Here is a 17,431-nt window from a genome sequence, read left to right on the forward strand (position 1 = left end):
TCTTAACAAGGCCAATTTACCTACTCACCATGTATTTATTTCATTTTTTCCCCCACTTTATCCCAATTTATTTTAGCCAATTGTCCCACCCATTCAGCTGCTAATTAGCTGTTACTTAGCTGTATATACCACGCCACTAGTAATGCCACAACACAAGGAAGGAGTAGACCAGCACATGCTTCCACCAACACATATGAAGTCAGCCACTACCTCTTTTCAAACTGCCGTGTAGCCACCAATACACTCAGAGGAAAGAACAGCGACTCAGTTCCTATCCATCAGCTCACAGACGCCCTGTGCTGATCGACATCACCCTTTGGAGTGATGAGGAAAAACAGCGCCATCTACCCACCCAGAGAGAGCAAGGCCAATTGTGCCCTCTCAGGGCTCCAGCAGCTGATGGCAAGCTGCATGAGCTGGATTCTAACCAGCAATCTCCTGATCATAGTGGCAGTGCTTTAGACCGCTTGCCATGTGTTTTTAGGTAGGTGTTTTTGAGAGGAAACCGGAGTACCCTAAGGAAACCCAAGCGTACATAGGGACACATGGGGACTACCTGCTGTGCCACTTTGCTCCCCAGGGATTTACACCCCCAATATGCACACAGTCAGGCATGGTAGATTTATTGCTGCAATAACCATATTTCTGGGATTTCAAGAAAACGCATTGGCATGTAGTTTGACCAGAAATAGGGAAACTGTTGACAGGATAAGACTTGCATTTAATGGGAGACATGACAGCTGTAAGCCATTCTAACATCGTTTTCTCAGGACTGCATTTCGCTTAGCGACCCTCTGGCATACCTGTTGCATACCGAGAGCATAGAGATGCAGATAAGACAGATCGAGTTGCTCCCAAGACCACAGGAGCACAGCAGGTGTCTGATACCCCGTCTTTCACACTATGAGTTGCTCTCAGACACAAAAGCATGAGCACAGTGTAGCAACCAGACTCTACTCTTTCATCATACTGCCACACTGTCAGGGGGTTTCTCTTTACCTCACTGAGTGTACATCTAAGCTATAGCTTGCGGAGTGCTAAATGCTAATCTGTTTTTTGAGTTAACTTACTGTAGTTTAGTCTGAGTTGTAATCCACAACTACAAAATACAGTAGTTTAGACTAAAGCGTGCATTTAAAATCTGAAAAGGGCAAAAATTCTATAAAACGCCCAGAAATTGCCAAAATATGTTTACAATATGATGAGAAAATGAGAAAAGAAGTTGTGGAAAAGTTTTTTTTAAATATACAATAAGAGCTGCAGGTGCGACTGGTAATAGGACATAATGTTTCATTAACTTTATTCTTATTGCATGACATACACCTACACCAAACCTTTTCCCCCTTTTTTTTATATTACTATACAGTATACTACTCTATACTACCCTTCTAATCACTACTCCCTATACTACCATATACTACCCTATACTCCCCACAGCTACCCTGTACTTCCCTATAGTCCTCTATAACGATCCTATATTACTATATACTAACCCTATACTAATCTGCACTCCCTATTCTACCCTACACTGCCCGGTACCACTCTATACTCCCCATAATACTCTACACTACCTTTTACTTTCCAATTCTACCATATACTACCCTATACTCCCCATAACTATCCTATACAACCAAATAGTATTATTCTATGTCACTATATACTGACCTAAACTACCCTATCTGTACTGTACCTATTATATCCTATACCATCCTCTACAACCTTATACTCCCAATACTACTCTATACTACCCTATACTTTCCAATTCTACCATATACTAACTGCACTTCCTATTATACCCTATACAACCCTGTACCACCATGTACTTCCCATAGTACTCTGTACTACCCTATACTTTCCAATTTTACCCTATACTAACCTGTACTCCCTATCATATCCTATACTACTCTGTACCACCATATACTCCCCATACTAATAATAAATCTATACTACCCTATACGTTCCAATTCTACCCTATACTACCCTATACTCTCAATATTACCCTATACTTTCCAATTCTTCCCTATACTAACCTATTCTACCCCATGCTTTCTATACTACCATATACTCCACATATTTATACTATACTACCTATCTACCTATATACTTTCTCTAAACCTCTCCTATATCCCCATATACTAATCTATACTTCCCTTTACTATCTATTTTGCCTTATACCACCCTATACTTCCTATACTACCATATAATACTCTGTATACAAACAAACCTATACTCCCCTATACTACCTATACTACACTATACTATCCTACACACCCTATTATATCCTATAATTATGTTGTTTGAGGCTTAGTTGGTCTGTAAATTTTGGTCTGTAAGTTTTTCATAATTGAGATCAGAACTTAAAATGTTAGGAGATATTTGGGATAACCTTTGCTGAGTTACCACTAAAAACACAGTGTAATCAAGTCCTGTATCATGTTTAGTTGTCCTGCCTTTAAATGTATCACTGTGCAAACTATTAATTCTTCCATTGTCAGTTATCATTGTAAACCACCATCATTAGCTAAGACCAGTTAGTCAACTTTATTGTTATTACAGTCAAAGGCTGTGATGAATTTTGTTTGGTGTGTTTCCAAAACTAACTCCACAGTTGAATATTGACACATGTTTAACATAATACATCTAATTTATTATAGTTGCTACAGTATTTTAAGTATGTACTCTATGTATATAAAGGTGTGTACAAAATAGTTTAAACCCATTAACTACATTAAGGACAATCACATACTGTACACTTGTTAATCCACTGTTCATAACTTGCCCCTCCTGCCCCCAACTCCACCCCCCCCCCCCCCCGCAATACTAACGGCAGCTTCTTCCCCCCAAACCTGCAACCCTCAGATAATCTTTTTTACGTGCTCTCTCACAATCATACACAAGTGTATTCACTGCACACTGTAAAACACTGAAGTGTGAACATCACTTAGAGTTATAAGTAACTTTACTACATAACTTAAAGAAACTGGTGTTCACCCAACTTAAACATAGTAATGTTCTTCTAACTCACATTGTTAATAGGGCTTGTCAGTTAGGTAAACAGTATAAAGTGTAATACAGACATACAGTAAGTTTTAGGCACCAAAGCAAATTACACTAATCCATTTATCTCAGCAATATGAGAGTTTTTACCTGACAAAAGCGCCACATATGATTTAAACAGATGCAAATAAACATGAATACAGTAAAACGCAACAAGGAATTCTCATTTTTAACTAAGTATGTTATATCCTGTGAGCCAAGCTGAAGAACAAAGTGTAGTTCCAGATTTCTTCTGGATGCTCCTCAGCCAGCATGTGAATAGGTTCAGTTCCGTCAGCAGCTCACCTGATATACCAAATTTACCAATTTACCAAACCAGGTGTTGATATAATGAAAACTAGAAATAACTCTATTAAACTCAGATGAGGAGAGATTAGAAGATGTTTTACGAAAAAAAGTGATGTAAAAGCTCTGTTTTTTAAAAAATTGCTGCTTTTATTTACTATAATGCTGGTGTTTTACTGAGCTAATAAACACTTACTTCACAGATAAGACTCTTATTCCCACAGGAGCCTAAATTTATTTTTTGCTTTTTAAGTTAAATGTAAAACTTTGAGTCAATTTAAATTTACTGAGGTTTTCATAACTCATTGGTCAAACACAAATACACAAAAACACATGATTCTCTGTTGAATTTCTATGTAATGTTTACATTAAATGTAGAATATTTAGAATAATTTAAATAATATTGATATTATATTATACAAATAATATTGTGTGTATGGTTTAGGTGTTCTAGCAGCTTCTAGAAGAATTATAGCTGTGATCTGAAGTTTTGATCTAATTCAGGGTGCAGTTTTAGAGCAGTTAATTATTACAGTGTTCTCAGAGTAATGAGGATGATATTACTAGACAGCTTCTTGTGACAAAATCTAACCACAGCAGATCAAGATAATATATGTGTGTGTATGTGTGTGTATGTTACAGAGACAGAAGAAGAAAAAATGTGTTTCCCCTCTCACTATGAACTCAGTAAACCCTGAGAAGTCTATGCATGAGAACACTCGCTCCCTCTCATAGCTGTAGCTGCATTGATTAAACTACATTACATTAGGAGAAGAAGTAAAGATGTCGCATCAAGATGTTTATTAAAATTCCTAAACATTGAGTACATTATTCATTTTAAAGCATATTTATTCTCCTGCATGCATGTAAAGATTCACACTGGTAGAAAAGACCGGAGTTACTGTTTTGTAGCAACTCTCCATAAACTAAATGTAATACAGTTTCTCATTAAATTGATTTGGATCTTTCTCGGTTTTCTGCAATGTTTGTCCAAACTAGCAACAGTTGCTAAAACATCACATTTGTGGGTGGAGCATGAATATGTTACTTTAGAGTAGTTACTGACAGTGGAGGACAAAGTACACAAATCATTTAGCTTTATGAAAGTGCAGATATTATTTTATAAAACACATTACCTCAAACAAGGGTATGTACTAGAGTACTTGCTGTTAAATGTAGTTAAGTAACGATGTTAAAGTAATGAGTTTTTATAAATATGTAGGGTTTTTCTGGGGAGAAATCCAATATTTATCTTCAAAATTTAACTCTTAAGCAATCTCAAGCAAGCCACTCTAATATAGACCAGTTCATGATCAAAAAACACTATATGGGGCAAAATCAAGGGTATTAAATAAGAGTTTATCTTGATTTTGTTGGAGTTACTGTCTCTACTGTTTAAGGAAGGCCTCTACTACTTGAATCATTGCTGTTAAGATTAGCTTGCGTTCAGCAACAAGAGAATTAATGAGGTCAGGATGTTCACCACCCTGCCTCATCCCCAACTCATGGAGAGAACACAGTTCCACTACTCCATGCTTGGATTACAGAGAGTCCTATTTAATGGGTTATACTTTTGCACGGGGACTAGACTGGCTGCGTATGTGTAGATTTGCATGTATGTGTCAGCAATAGGTGCAAAAATATTACTTCATTTCATCAAACATGCAATGACTTTGTGGTAAACTATGACTGCATTATATTTGTATTTAAATATATATATATATATATATATATATATATATATACAGAGCATGCAGAAGAATCATTTTAAACTGGGTGGGTGTGATGTAGTCTCCTTTCAGAGCGGATGAATCTGATTCCAGGTTATGTTCAGTCAGAGAGAGAGAGAGCACGGTCAGTCAGAAACTTCTACTTCAACTACACACTTTGTTTTTACTATGAGTGAATGAGCTGCTGAGCTCTGAGTTTCCCCTTCTGAAGTCTCCATTGCTCCACCAGCCGCTCGCATTCAGAAAAACTGATCCGGATCCTCTTTCAGAGGCTGTACATGTGTAAGTACATAAAAATGCGTGATGTGGCCAGAGGAAGAACTCCTGTGAAAAGCGACCCAACACCCTAGATTTTAGAACGAATATAGGAGGCTTAGCAGGGATGGCCGTTTCAGCACACTGGTTCCAGTAAGCACAATATTTTGTCCCTTCTCCACTCAGAACTGCTTCTGCTTTCAGTTTAGAAACAAAATAATATGAACCGCCACTTTAACTATATATCATCCCTTTTACACTATTGTATCTCCAAATTGGCAGTTTAACAGAAAGGGGGAAACCTTTATTCTTCATTATGAGGTTTTTCTATTGTAGCCTGTTCAATTCCTCATTAAATTGTAGCATAATGTAAAGAAGTGTACAATGTCAAACATGGAGATACATCAATATTATTATTCATTGGTTTAGAAAATCTACTTTCTCTAACAAAACAAAAAAAGTAGCAAAATGGAAAGTAGAACACAATTGAATGCACTAGAGTGAAATTGAAAAAGGTATTAATTATGTAAAAAACTAAAAAAAGTAGCTAAGTACATGTCTTTCATTCCACAGTTTAATGTCTTACAGTGAATAACTGATTAATAAGCCTGTAAAACTTAACAAACCAGCAGCCAGACTTAATCAGCTGCTAAACAGATCTTTGTAGGTTAAGAATGTGTTATATTGAGAATACTGTATAATTTAGATTTCTTCACCAGACCACACCTACACTACACTCCCTGCTGCAGAGCACAGTGAAGGGGTTAACAGTAGAAGTGCTTGTTGTGCGGTTCTGCATGCTGCATGCACTGAGTTGCAGCTCTCACACTGCTGTATGCAGACCACACATTTCTCTCATTCCTGCCTGCCCCAGTGACTCTCTGCACGTCTGAAACGGGTCGCTCTTCAGATCAGTGCCGAGAGGACAGTCAGAACAGGAGTGAGTGTTCTGCTAGTGCTCGCCTGTGTGAGCGTCAGGGCGTTAGAGAGGCTGTGACTGAGCCTCACCCCTTTAACGCTTTTTACTTTCACTCAGCTATCTCGCCCACGCACTCGCCATGTGACTGCTGCCAGCGACAGGAAATCAAGGATGTCAAATCCTGTTCCTCTCTCTCTCTCTCTGTCTCTCTTTCTCTCTCTTTCTCTCTCTCTCAGACATGGCTGCCTGGCCTAGCCGTCTCCCACGCTGAGCATTAACATATGTGTGTGTCTGCATGAGAACTGTAGTGAAACTCTTTCTGACCACTTCTGACTCACTATGACAGCCTTCATATGAATTAACAACCACATGTGTAGTAACAAAAAATGATAACTCGCCAGTCATACGTTATACGGACAAAAGTATTTAGATACCTCATTACTCACTGTTTCTTAAATGGTATTAATTATGGTTTATCCTGCTTTTGTTGGAGTAACTGTCTTGATTTTCCAAGATTTACTACACAGTAAATTTACCAGTGCTACATTAATACTATTAGGAATCAATTAACACTAATTACTCATTAACACTATTAGCGTTCAATTAATACTTTAAAGGGGAAGTTTTCCATAAGCTTAATGCCTGTCCGGGAAACTGATCCTGTGTTTTAAATGTTATTAAATACTAATAGAGTTGATTTAAAGCCCTATCCGCCCGAGTGGTCCAGTGGGCTAAGCCCTGCCACTATGATCAGGAGATCGCCGGTTCGAATCCTGTTCATGTAGCTTGCCATCAGCCACAGGAGCCCTGAGAGCCCTGCTCTTTCTAGGTGGGTAGATGGCGATGTCGATCAGCAAAAGGCGCCTGTGAGCTGAGGTATTAGAACCGAATCGTGGCACTTTCCTCTGAGTGCGCTGGGATGCTACTCGACAATGCTACATCAGCAGCAGTTCAAAAGAGATTTCACTAATTGGAGGAGGCATGTGCTAGTCTTCACTCTCCTGGTGTTGGGGCATCACTTGTGAGTAGGTAGTCCTAATGAGTAGGTTGAGAAATTGGCCATGTAAATTGGTAAGAAATAAAGAATAAATAAATACATTAATAAAGCCCTATCTGGATGGCAGGGGGGGGGGGGGGGGCTCTGTGATTTAATTCCTTTCTAGAATGACCATATGTTTTTCTAAGACATCCTCTGAGAAAATTACAGGCTGAATTACCTACTGTTTTTGCTGAACTTTGTGGTCGTCTGGTAATTTTATTTCTGCCTGGACGCATATCTCTGAGTTTTGTTTCAACATAAACACAACAGCGAGTGGAAATGAAGGAGCTACTGAACGCGATGTCATGTGACCGAAAAAAGCCAAAAAACTTACTTGTCCTCCTGTTTTTTTTTTTAATTGCAGTCTGGATGCAAAAGTTTTATCACTGAGTTGAAAATTCCCAGACATCCCATCCAATTTTCTGTGACAAATTCTTTACCCTAGCATTGCTGTAAGAATAGGATTGCTTTTAGTAATAAGAGCATTAATAAGGATTAATCAGCATGTGGAATAATCCCAATCCCACTTTATACCCAACTCCCCAACCAGCTCATCCCAGCAGTACTGGATTGAGCACCATCATCCCAGAGAACACAGTGAATGTTGGGGAGTTTATAGCTGGTATTAAGCAGAGTGCCAACATATGTATGTTTATCTGCTCCAAATAGTCATATTCTTTTGATAGTACCTTACTTCAGGGACTAGACAAGCTGTTCACCAACATCACCAACAGTTTGCAAAATACTCCATCACTTGTTCCATCACTTGTTCCATAGCTAAAGAAGCAAACCTCTTACTCCAACTTTGTCCTAGCTGATTGACTACATTATTAAAATAAACTGAAAACTTTATAAATTGTATTATTTACTAGAAGATTCATGTTCATGTAAACATGTTCATGTCCTTAGTTTTCTGTGTAATTCTGCAGAGCTGATTTTGTAGTGGGTTCAGTTCATGCTGCAGAAGGGGCTAATAAAGTATGATGCAGTGATTGTGTATGAGGTCAAGGCTGTTTGGTCTGGTGTTGCAGACTGAGAGGCGAGGCAGCGTGAACTCCAGCCAGCTATTCACTCTTCACTCACCTCATACACTGCTGTGTAGCCTAAAAAAGTCTAAAGACAACTTTAAAAATTATATTCTGAAAGTTTATTCCCTCATTAACAATAAAGCATATTTAAATAGTATTTATATATTATATTTAAAAATTAAATGCAGGACTTAATTGGCTTTACAACATTTGCATAATTTCTGGCATTAGAGTAGGTTAGCATTTAATGAGACATTTCACAACCTCCCTAAATTAATCATTACTTTACAGGCCCTAAAATTGAGGCTTGGTTATTTGGGGGACCACTGCACACTGTGGAAAAGCTGGACAAAAAAAGTGATGCCAGATAAAAGCTAACCAAGCAGACAAGCTATAGAGAAGATCTCCTCATTACAAATTACTTAAATTATACATCATATAATTCATATGGTTCCTAACAAAAAATAGGCTTAAATTCAGCATTCAAGTTGATTTAATTATTTATATATCATCTGATTTTTTTATCCATTATCTCCATTTTTATCTTTTAATTTTTTAATGATATTTGGTTTCTACTTCCATGGCAGTCATGGCACTTCTTTCCAGTTAACCAGTGATTTTTAGGCAGCTTGTCTCCTTCATTGACCGAGTTCTAGCTTAACATTTACAGCAAAAAAAGCATAGAAACTAAACATGAAGCTCATTAAGCAGTGACACTACAAACAGGAGTAAGACGCTTGCAGTAAAAATTAGGAGTAGCTTTTATAATCAGAGCTAAACTAACAAACTTGAACTGAGTTTTTGTAACAGTACAAACCATAAACAAGACTGACCAAAACATTAGAGCCAAATCACAGTCCAAAATGAATAAACAAAAAATGAGAAATAAGGGTAAAAAACTGATCAAAAACAGCCAAGAGAACTAACCAAAAGGGCAAGACAAAATCAGAGACAAAACCCAAAAATAGGTCATATACATAAATAAACATATACATAGATAAAGAAAGAATAATGCTCGGTATGCAGCTGAAAAACAGGGGCAATACTGTGCAAAAACACCTAACACAGAAAAAACACACTAGTAATTACTCAGAACACAGGTGAGGCTGATCTAATAATCAGGTTCTGATTGGCTGGCTAAGACACATGACAGAGCGGTGCATTCTGGGAGTTGGAGTTTGTAAAGGTGGTGAGTAGAGGCCGGTCAAGAACTGGTTAATCAGATTACTTAGCAGCATAGAATATGTTTTGTTTTGACGTCCATCTTGACCATCAAAGACCAGTTAAGATAAATTAGACCAGAGTCTGGCCTTGAGCTGAATGTTTAAACTGGGCAGTTACAGCATAGTAAATATTTAATTAAATATAAAACTGTGTGACAACATCACCAAAAGCATATACTGCATTAAATAACAGCAATAAATGGTTTGCTTGGCTTTCTTATGACTTTTAAACAATACTACAGTAACCTTTTTCTTCTCCTTACAGTAATATTGTATTTGGTCCTATCATCAGCAAGCACTTTCACACTAAGTACCTAAAGGTAAAACAGGTAATGTCTGAAACGAGGTGTGTGGTTCAAATGCTGTTCTGTTGTGCTGCTGCTGCTGCTGCTGCTGCTTCAATACATCATTTAACCAGAGCAAGTCATTTTACTCAACTGGAATATATTTGACTCAAACACATACACAACTCTCTCTTTCTCTCTCACACACTCTATGTTGTGGGTCCCCTCACGTGTTGCTCTCCCTGTCTGCTGGAGGGCCAAGTGTCAGCTCAGATGATGTAATTTAAAGAAGTGTTTTTTCCAAGTATGCAAAATGTTATACAGACTAATGCACGCGTCGCCAGCCAGACAGACAGAGAGAGCCAGAGGATTGCTGGCTCAGGCACTTTGCTCTGTCACCAAAGTATTCTCAAAGACAAGTCAGATGGGATTTCTTCGACTATACAAACACACACACACACACACACACACACACACACAGAAAAGGAAGAGTGTTGAAAGAGCACTGAAAAATATATGATTGACTGGTCTGACTGAAAATAAAGTTCCCCAAGTACTTAAAAATATAAGTATTTAAAAATAGAGTTTTCTAAATGAATCCTGGCTTGGACATACATTTCTGCAAACAAACCCTTTTTTCTACCAAAAATAGAGAGAATCAGCACCCTCATCATTAGATTGTACTCTTGCAGATCAACCATGATACATGAACAAGATAGTGTTTTCCTTTTAAGTGTTTCACTAATCAGTGAGAGATTTTGCCAGAACAGCCCCCACATGACAGGGTTAGTTGTCACGCAGTGTTACAACTAGTACTCTAATAAAAGAATAAAAAAAAACATTATTTAAAATAAAGGTTCTTTTTATGGGGGGCAGAATAGACAATGTTAATACAAAACACAGTCTTTCTTAAATTTACTTTTTTATTTAATTATTTCATTGCAGGCAGTATGAACCCAAGCACTAGCAATTTAAAAAAAGCTAAATAATGATGTTATGTCAATGAGTCTTGTCAACAAGTGATGTCAGCTTATAAAATAAATATGTAATTGTAATTATGATTTAATGTAAAAGCCTTTAAGCCATTGAAGAGCACAACTGGACATAGGATCTCCAATTTGTAACAGATTACTGAAAAAAAAAATACTCAAATGCTCAAAAACAAAGTTCCTTAAATAAATATCAGAATGTACTTGCTTTATTTCTCCCTTTAAAGTGCATATTATGCAGCAAGGGCACAAGCCTAAGCTAAACACTGAGAGATTCTGTCAACAACAAATTGTACTTTTATTAAGTTTTCTTAGGTTCTAAACTGTCTCACTCCTTAACCCCCCTTTTTCCCTATACACTCCTAACCTTTTGCCCCTCACCCTTATCTCTCACATCTCTCCTTTGTTTAACATAAGTTGATAGAGACACCCCCAATGATGACACCCCCCACATACTCCTCCATAAACCCTTACCCTTTCTCCCCCTGCTGTGTTCAAAGCAATTTATCATGTATGTAAAGTCCTGCTAAAATGTCTTAGTAGCTCAGTCTAGTTCAGTCACAGACAGTAACAGACAGACAAGTCACATGGACTAGTCAGGCGGACACAGAGGGAGCAACGACCAACTAAGCTGTGCCCGTGTAGATTTTCTGTCTGCACGTGAATAAACTCAAGTCAACTCTGTAGCCGTCTCCTGACTCCTGAATCGGACACCTGGTTCCTGAAGGCCGAATTTCTAACAACTTGGTGCCGTGACCCGGATGGCTACTGAAACCTACTTGGTGAGTAAACGCCATTTCGAACTGAAGAGAAATTATGGCTGGATAAAATAGGAGTCAGTAAATGTTATCCTCTCTGAACTGAGAGATGCTTGTTTGTTACTGCTAGAAGATCAGAATTAGTAACTGTTATCCTCTCTGAACTGAGAGATGTTTTGTTTGTTACTGCTAGAAGATCAGAATTAGTAACTGTTATCCTCTCTGAACTGAGAGATGTTTTGTTTTGTTACAACTGTAAACTTAGGATTTGTTACTGGGATCCTCTCTAACAAAGAGAAACGTTTTACTTAGTTAGAGTTGAAACTTACTGCTGTAGTCCTCTGTGAAGAACAGTTTGTTGGTATCTGCCGGTAGTGTCTTTGTTTTGCTATTGTTTCAGAAAGCTTGGTTTTGTTCTCTTGTTTTCTCACCATGTCTGCTAAAGGCCAAAACATTCAGAATCTTGCTAAACCTCTTAACTATAAAAGCAGCACCTTAGTTAAGGGAGGGACTGAAATGCCACAATGGTCTGATTCTGATTTTGAAAGCGTAATCAGTGACATTGGGAAGAAACATATTTGTGAGCAAAAGTTAACTCAGTACTTTTCATCCAAAGGTTTCTCTGCTGATGGAGAATGGACTCTTGCTGAGTGTAAAACAGCTTTAGGTTACAGCCTCAAGCACAACTCAGTTAAGGAATGTCTTTTTGTTATTAAGCATTACTGGGAATGCAAGTTGAAATCTATGGATGAAAAGTTAAAAGAAGCAGAAGGAAAGGTCTTAGAGCTAACTAGCGAGTGCAGAAGGCATAAAACTGCTACCAAACATGCCCAGAGCACATGCAAGCAACTGCAGCAAACATTGACAGAAGTTGAACAGCAACATGCCAAACTTAAGTCAAAGTCAGGGCCTCAGTGTTCTCTGACTGTTGCCCCTACTCCAGGTCAGCCGTGTTACAAAGAGGATGGAAATCCTCAAGTAGCAGTCAGGCTGTATCCTGAATTGTCTGAGAGTGACCTCTCTGATGGGTCAGAATCTGTGTCATCAGATAAAGATTCTGACCATGCTACTGGTAAAACACACTTTCCAATTTGTGTTAAAATGAGACCTGTAACTGTTGTATCCTCTGAGGTACTTAATAGGAGAAATGCAGGTGGTGAAACCAGACTAGAAATTGGGCACATTCCTTTAGATGCAGCAACTTTGGACACAATATCCAAAGAGTTTAAACCTCCAAGGGAAATGGGGCTTGACTTCATTGATCTTATGCATAAGAAAAGGAATTTGTACTCACTACATGCAAATGACGCCGTAGCCATTGCTAGCCAAGTTCTTAACATCACAGATGGTAGAGAACTTGCTAAAAAGGTGTCAAATGCTTTGGGTGGCAAAGGCCAGAACCTTGACAAAGGGTGGGAAGCTTTTGATGACTGGATTAAATGCAAATGCCGTAAAACCACTGATTGGGGGCAGATTACCAACTGCAGACATAGAAAGGGAGAGTCTGCCGCAGACTTCTGTGAGAGGTTTGAAAAAGTTTTTCTGCGCCATTCAGGTATTAGCCAATACAGTGCTGATAACATTAACAATACAACTGATGGTCCCCATTTTAGACAGCTGGTTGAGTCACTACAAACAGATCTTAGACAAGCTCTGGTGACTGCTGTTCCAAACTGGAGGAATACTAAGTGGGTTGATCTTAAGAATCAACTGGACCGTTTGGATGTGGATCTTGAACCAAACCATGTTCCTGCATCCATACACATCCTCACAGAGAATGGATCAAACTTGGGTTCCAATCAACAATTCTCTAATCAGAAAAAAGAGTGCCACTACTGCCATAGAATTGGTCACTTTTCTCGAGTTTGTCGTAAAAAGCAGGCAGATAGATGCAAAATGGGTGCTAGTTCTAGAGACAGCACAATGGGAAATTCTTTTGGTGGGTTCTCACAGGGAAGCCCATCTGGGATTTCACAAGAACAGATACCTCTGATAATCAAGACTTTACAGGGTGTCACAGGACAGTTATCTTTGATATTCAGTGCTCTACAGGGAGTCACAGGGATTTCAACAGTTTCTCCTGCTTTGGCTTAAGTTAATTTGTCCTGCTACTTAAACTCATATTTGTGCTTTTTGTTTTTAAGAACTGGATTTTGATGGTTTCAAATCTCAGAGCAGAATCTTAAGATTCTTATGAACATAAGTTGAATTTACCATCCAGGTTGAGCTTACCATAAGCTAAGTAGCATGTTAATAATATATTTAAGTGCACTTTTTAACTATTTTGTTTTGTTTTCTTACTAGCAAGGGACTTGAGACCAGTCCTGATTAAGTTATGTTGTGTTGCACAATTTTAGAGATAATGCACCAAACGAAGTTTTTGCAGACTTTAGGTGATGTAGTTATTGCATTTAGATAAAATGAACCACTATACGATCAATTTAAAATTGTTATACACTGAATAAACCACTATACGATCAATTATACGATTCAAGTTTTATATTCTTTTCAGCTACAACCTGTAGTTTGAGTTCCTGATCTGTGGAACTCTGAGTATGGCTGAACTGATATGTTGAAAGTGATCCAGATGGTTTCTGGATCAAAGGGGAAGCTAACACTAGCTTTAAAAGCACAATTTGGTCACAGTAGGGTAAACTTCCGACAACTAACGGGATTAGAGCAAATGTCTTGTTATTTCTGGTCAATGGGTCATGGTGAGGAAACATGAAACAATCTATTTAGATGAGAATGTCTCATTGGGTTTTGTTAGTTTCTGCTTGCTCCCCAAAACTGAGATCTAGGGTCAGTAAAAGAAGAGGTGGGTAATAGTACAGAGTCCCGAGGAAGAACCATGATTTCTATTTTCATGGGGGTTACCCTTTGGGATGAAGATTTCAACACACTGTACATTATCATAGCAGCCTCTTCTGAGGGACAGACAGTGGGGATAAGCAGATAAACTACAAAAAAAGACATAATCAACATCAATGAACAATTTACTGCTCAGTGTTTCCTCTGTTACAGATCTGTTGGAGCCAGACAGTGCTCCAGCCAATCCAGCATGGCGAGAACAATTTGTGACGTGTCGGACGCAAGCCTCAACAGTTGAAGAGACAACTGATGTTCAAAGTGGACTTCCCAGATTACCTGCCTTTCACCGACATTGAAGCAATCGCCATGGACATCCACACACACACACACACGCACACACAATGTGGCTGCTCAAAAGCTGAAGTTGTGATGTAAGAGGAGACATCACCACATGGGAGCAAGCCTCTTGGAAAACCATGGACAACTACTGAAACTTTCTTCATTATTCTTCAGGAACATTTTTGGGACCAAGTAACAGCCATAAACAGATCCAATACTTGGTTACATCAACTTTTCTGACATTTATGGTACAATTACAGTTGTATAGTTACAGCTCTTTAATTGTTTATACATATGACAATTTATTGTACATAGTTTTGTGATTCTCCATGTTGGGAGAATCAGAGGGAGCAATGAGAGATTCTGTCAACAACAAATTGTACTTTTATTAAGTTTTCTTAGGTTCTAAACTGTCTCACTCCTTAACCCCCCTTTTTCCCTATACACTCCTAACCTTTTGCCCCTCACCCTTATCTCTCACATCTCTCCTTTGTTTAACATAAGTTGATAGAGACACCCCCAATGATGACACCCCCCACATACTCCTCCATAAACCCTTACCCTTTCTCCCCCTGCTGTGTTCAAAGCAATTTCTCATGTATGTAAAGTCCTGCTAAAATGTCTTAGTAGCTCAGTCTAGTTCAGTCACAGACAGTAACAGACAGACAAGTCACATGGACTAGTCAGGCGGACACAGAGGGAGCAACGACCAACTAAGCTGTGCCCGTGTAGATTTTCTGTCTGCACGTGAATAAACTCAAGTCAACTCTGTAGCCGTCTCCTGACTCCTGAATCGGACACCTGGTTCCTGAAGGCCGAATTTCTAACAACACTCATGATCTCACAATACATTTCCCCATTTCTCCATAAAAAATTCAAGTAACATCATCTGTGAATCACTGACCACATCTAATTTTAATAAAATATATTTTAGTATTTCAATACTTATATTAATTCAGCATGAAACTTATTTGGATGCAGACATTTATGTAAAACCAAAAAAAAAAAACATGAATTAAAATAAGTCTTTAGCAACATTTACAACTCATTTTACAGCTTTATAAACCTGCCCACAACTATGTGAAGTCATGTTTGTGCAAGAAACACTGCTGCCTACGGCCGTGTCCCAAACCACATGTGTATACTTTACATAGTACACTTTTACTATACTTGTATGGTGGTGCCCTCTTTTTAGACAATGTGTTATGTGGTAATGTGCAGTTTGGAATGTAACTTATGAGTTGCTGTTACATTACTGTATATATCATATAACTTGGGCATAATGAAAAAACACTGTTTTATAGGAAAACTATGTCTTTAAAGAGGCCATATACTTCTTTACAAATGCATGCGTATAAACAGGTTATACATAAAAAAGAAAAAAATATACATTTATAAAAATCATACAGAAAACTAGAAGAATTGTATAATAACCACCAAATTGGTTTCTGGAATTAAATTTTGGAATATTTTAAAAATTAACAACTTCTAAAAGTACATACTGGTGTGCCTTTACAATTACATTTTTATTTTTTAGTTTGTGAGGGTACTTTTACTTTGTATCCAAACTGTACTGTATACACAATATCTCTATCAATAACTGCTCTAGATGATCTACTAATTTTGTAGTTCATCAATTCCTACTAAAGCTACTCTAGTAACTATTTCATATAGTCTGGTACTTTCTACTAAAACTTCAGGATGTCTGGTACTTTTTAGCACAGCTTCAGGCAGTCGGGTACTTTTTAGCACAGCTTCAGGCAGTCGGGTACTTTTTACCACAGCTTCAGGTCATCTGTTACTTTTTAGCATAGCTTCAGACAGTATGGTACTTTTTAGCACAACTTCAGACAGTCTGGTAGCACAGCTTTTAGCACAGCTTCAGATGGTCTGGTACTTTTTAGCACAGCTTCAGGTCATCTGGCACTTTTTTAGCACAGCTTCAGGTTGCCTGGCGCTTTTTAGCACAGCTTCAGATCATCTGGCACTTTTTTGCACAGCTTCAGGTTGCCTGGCGCTTTTTAGCACAGCTTCAGATCATCTGGCACTTTTTTGCACAGCTTCAGGTTGCCTGGCGCTTTTTAGCACAGCTTCAGATCATCTGGTACTTTTTTGCACAGCTTCAGGTTGCCTGGCGCTTTTTTGGCACAGCTTCAGGTCATCTGGTACTTTTTAGCACAGCTTCAGCTCATCTGGTACTTTTTAGCACAGCTTCAGGCAGTCGGGTACTTTTTACCACACCTTCAGGCAGTCAGGTACTTTTTAGCACAGCTTTAGGCAGTCTAATATTTTTTAGAACAGCTTCAGGCAGTCTGGTAGTTGTTAGCACAACTTCAGACAGTCTGGTAGCACAGCTTTTAGCCCAGCTTCAGATCTTTTGGTACTTTTTACTATAGCTTCAGGTCATCTGGTACTTTTTAGCACAGCTTCAGGTTGCCTGGCGCTTTTTAGCACAGCTTCAGGTCATCTGGTACTTTTTAGCACAGCTTCAGATCATCTGGTACTTTTTAGCACAGCTTCAGGTCATCTGGTACTTTTTAGCACAGCTTCAGATCATCTGGTACTTTTTAGCACAGCTTCAGATCATCTGGTACTTTTTACCACACCTTCAGGCAGTCGGGTACTTTTTACCACAGCTACGAAACAAACCTCAGGAACCCCAGAGACGTACATATGTTCATTATCTGATTGTAATTTCTCTCTGGTTAAAGCAC

This window comes from Astyanax mexicanus, chromosome 3, assembly GCF_023375975.1.
Source record: "Astyanax mexicanus isolate ESR-SI-001 chromosome 3, AstMex3_surface, whole genome shotgun sequence".
NCBI classification, from domain to species: Eukaryota; Metazoa; Chordata; class Actinopteri; order Characiformes; family Acestrorhamphidae; genus Astyanax; species Astyanax mexicanus.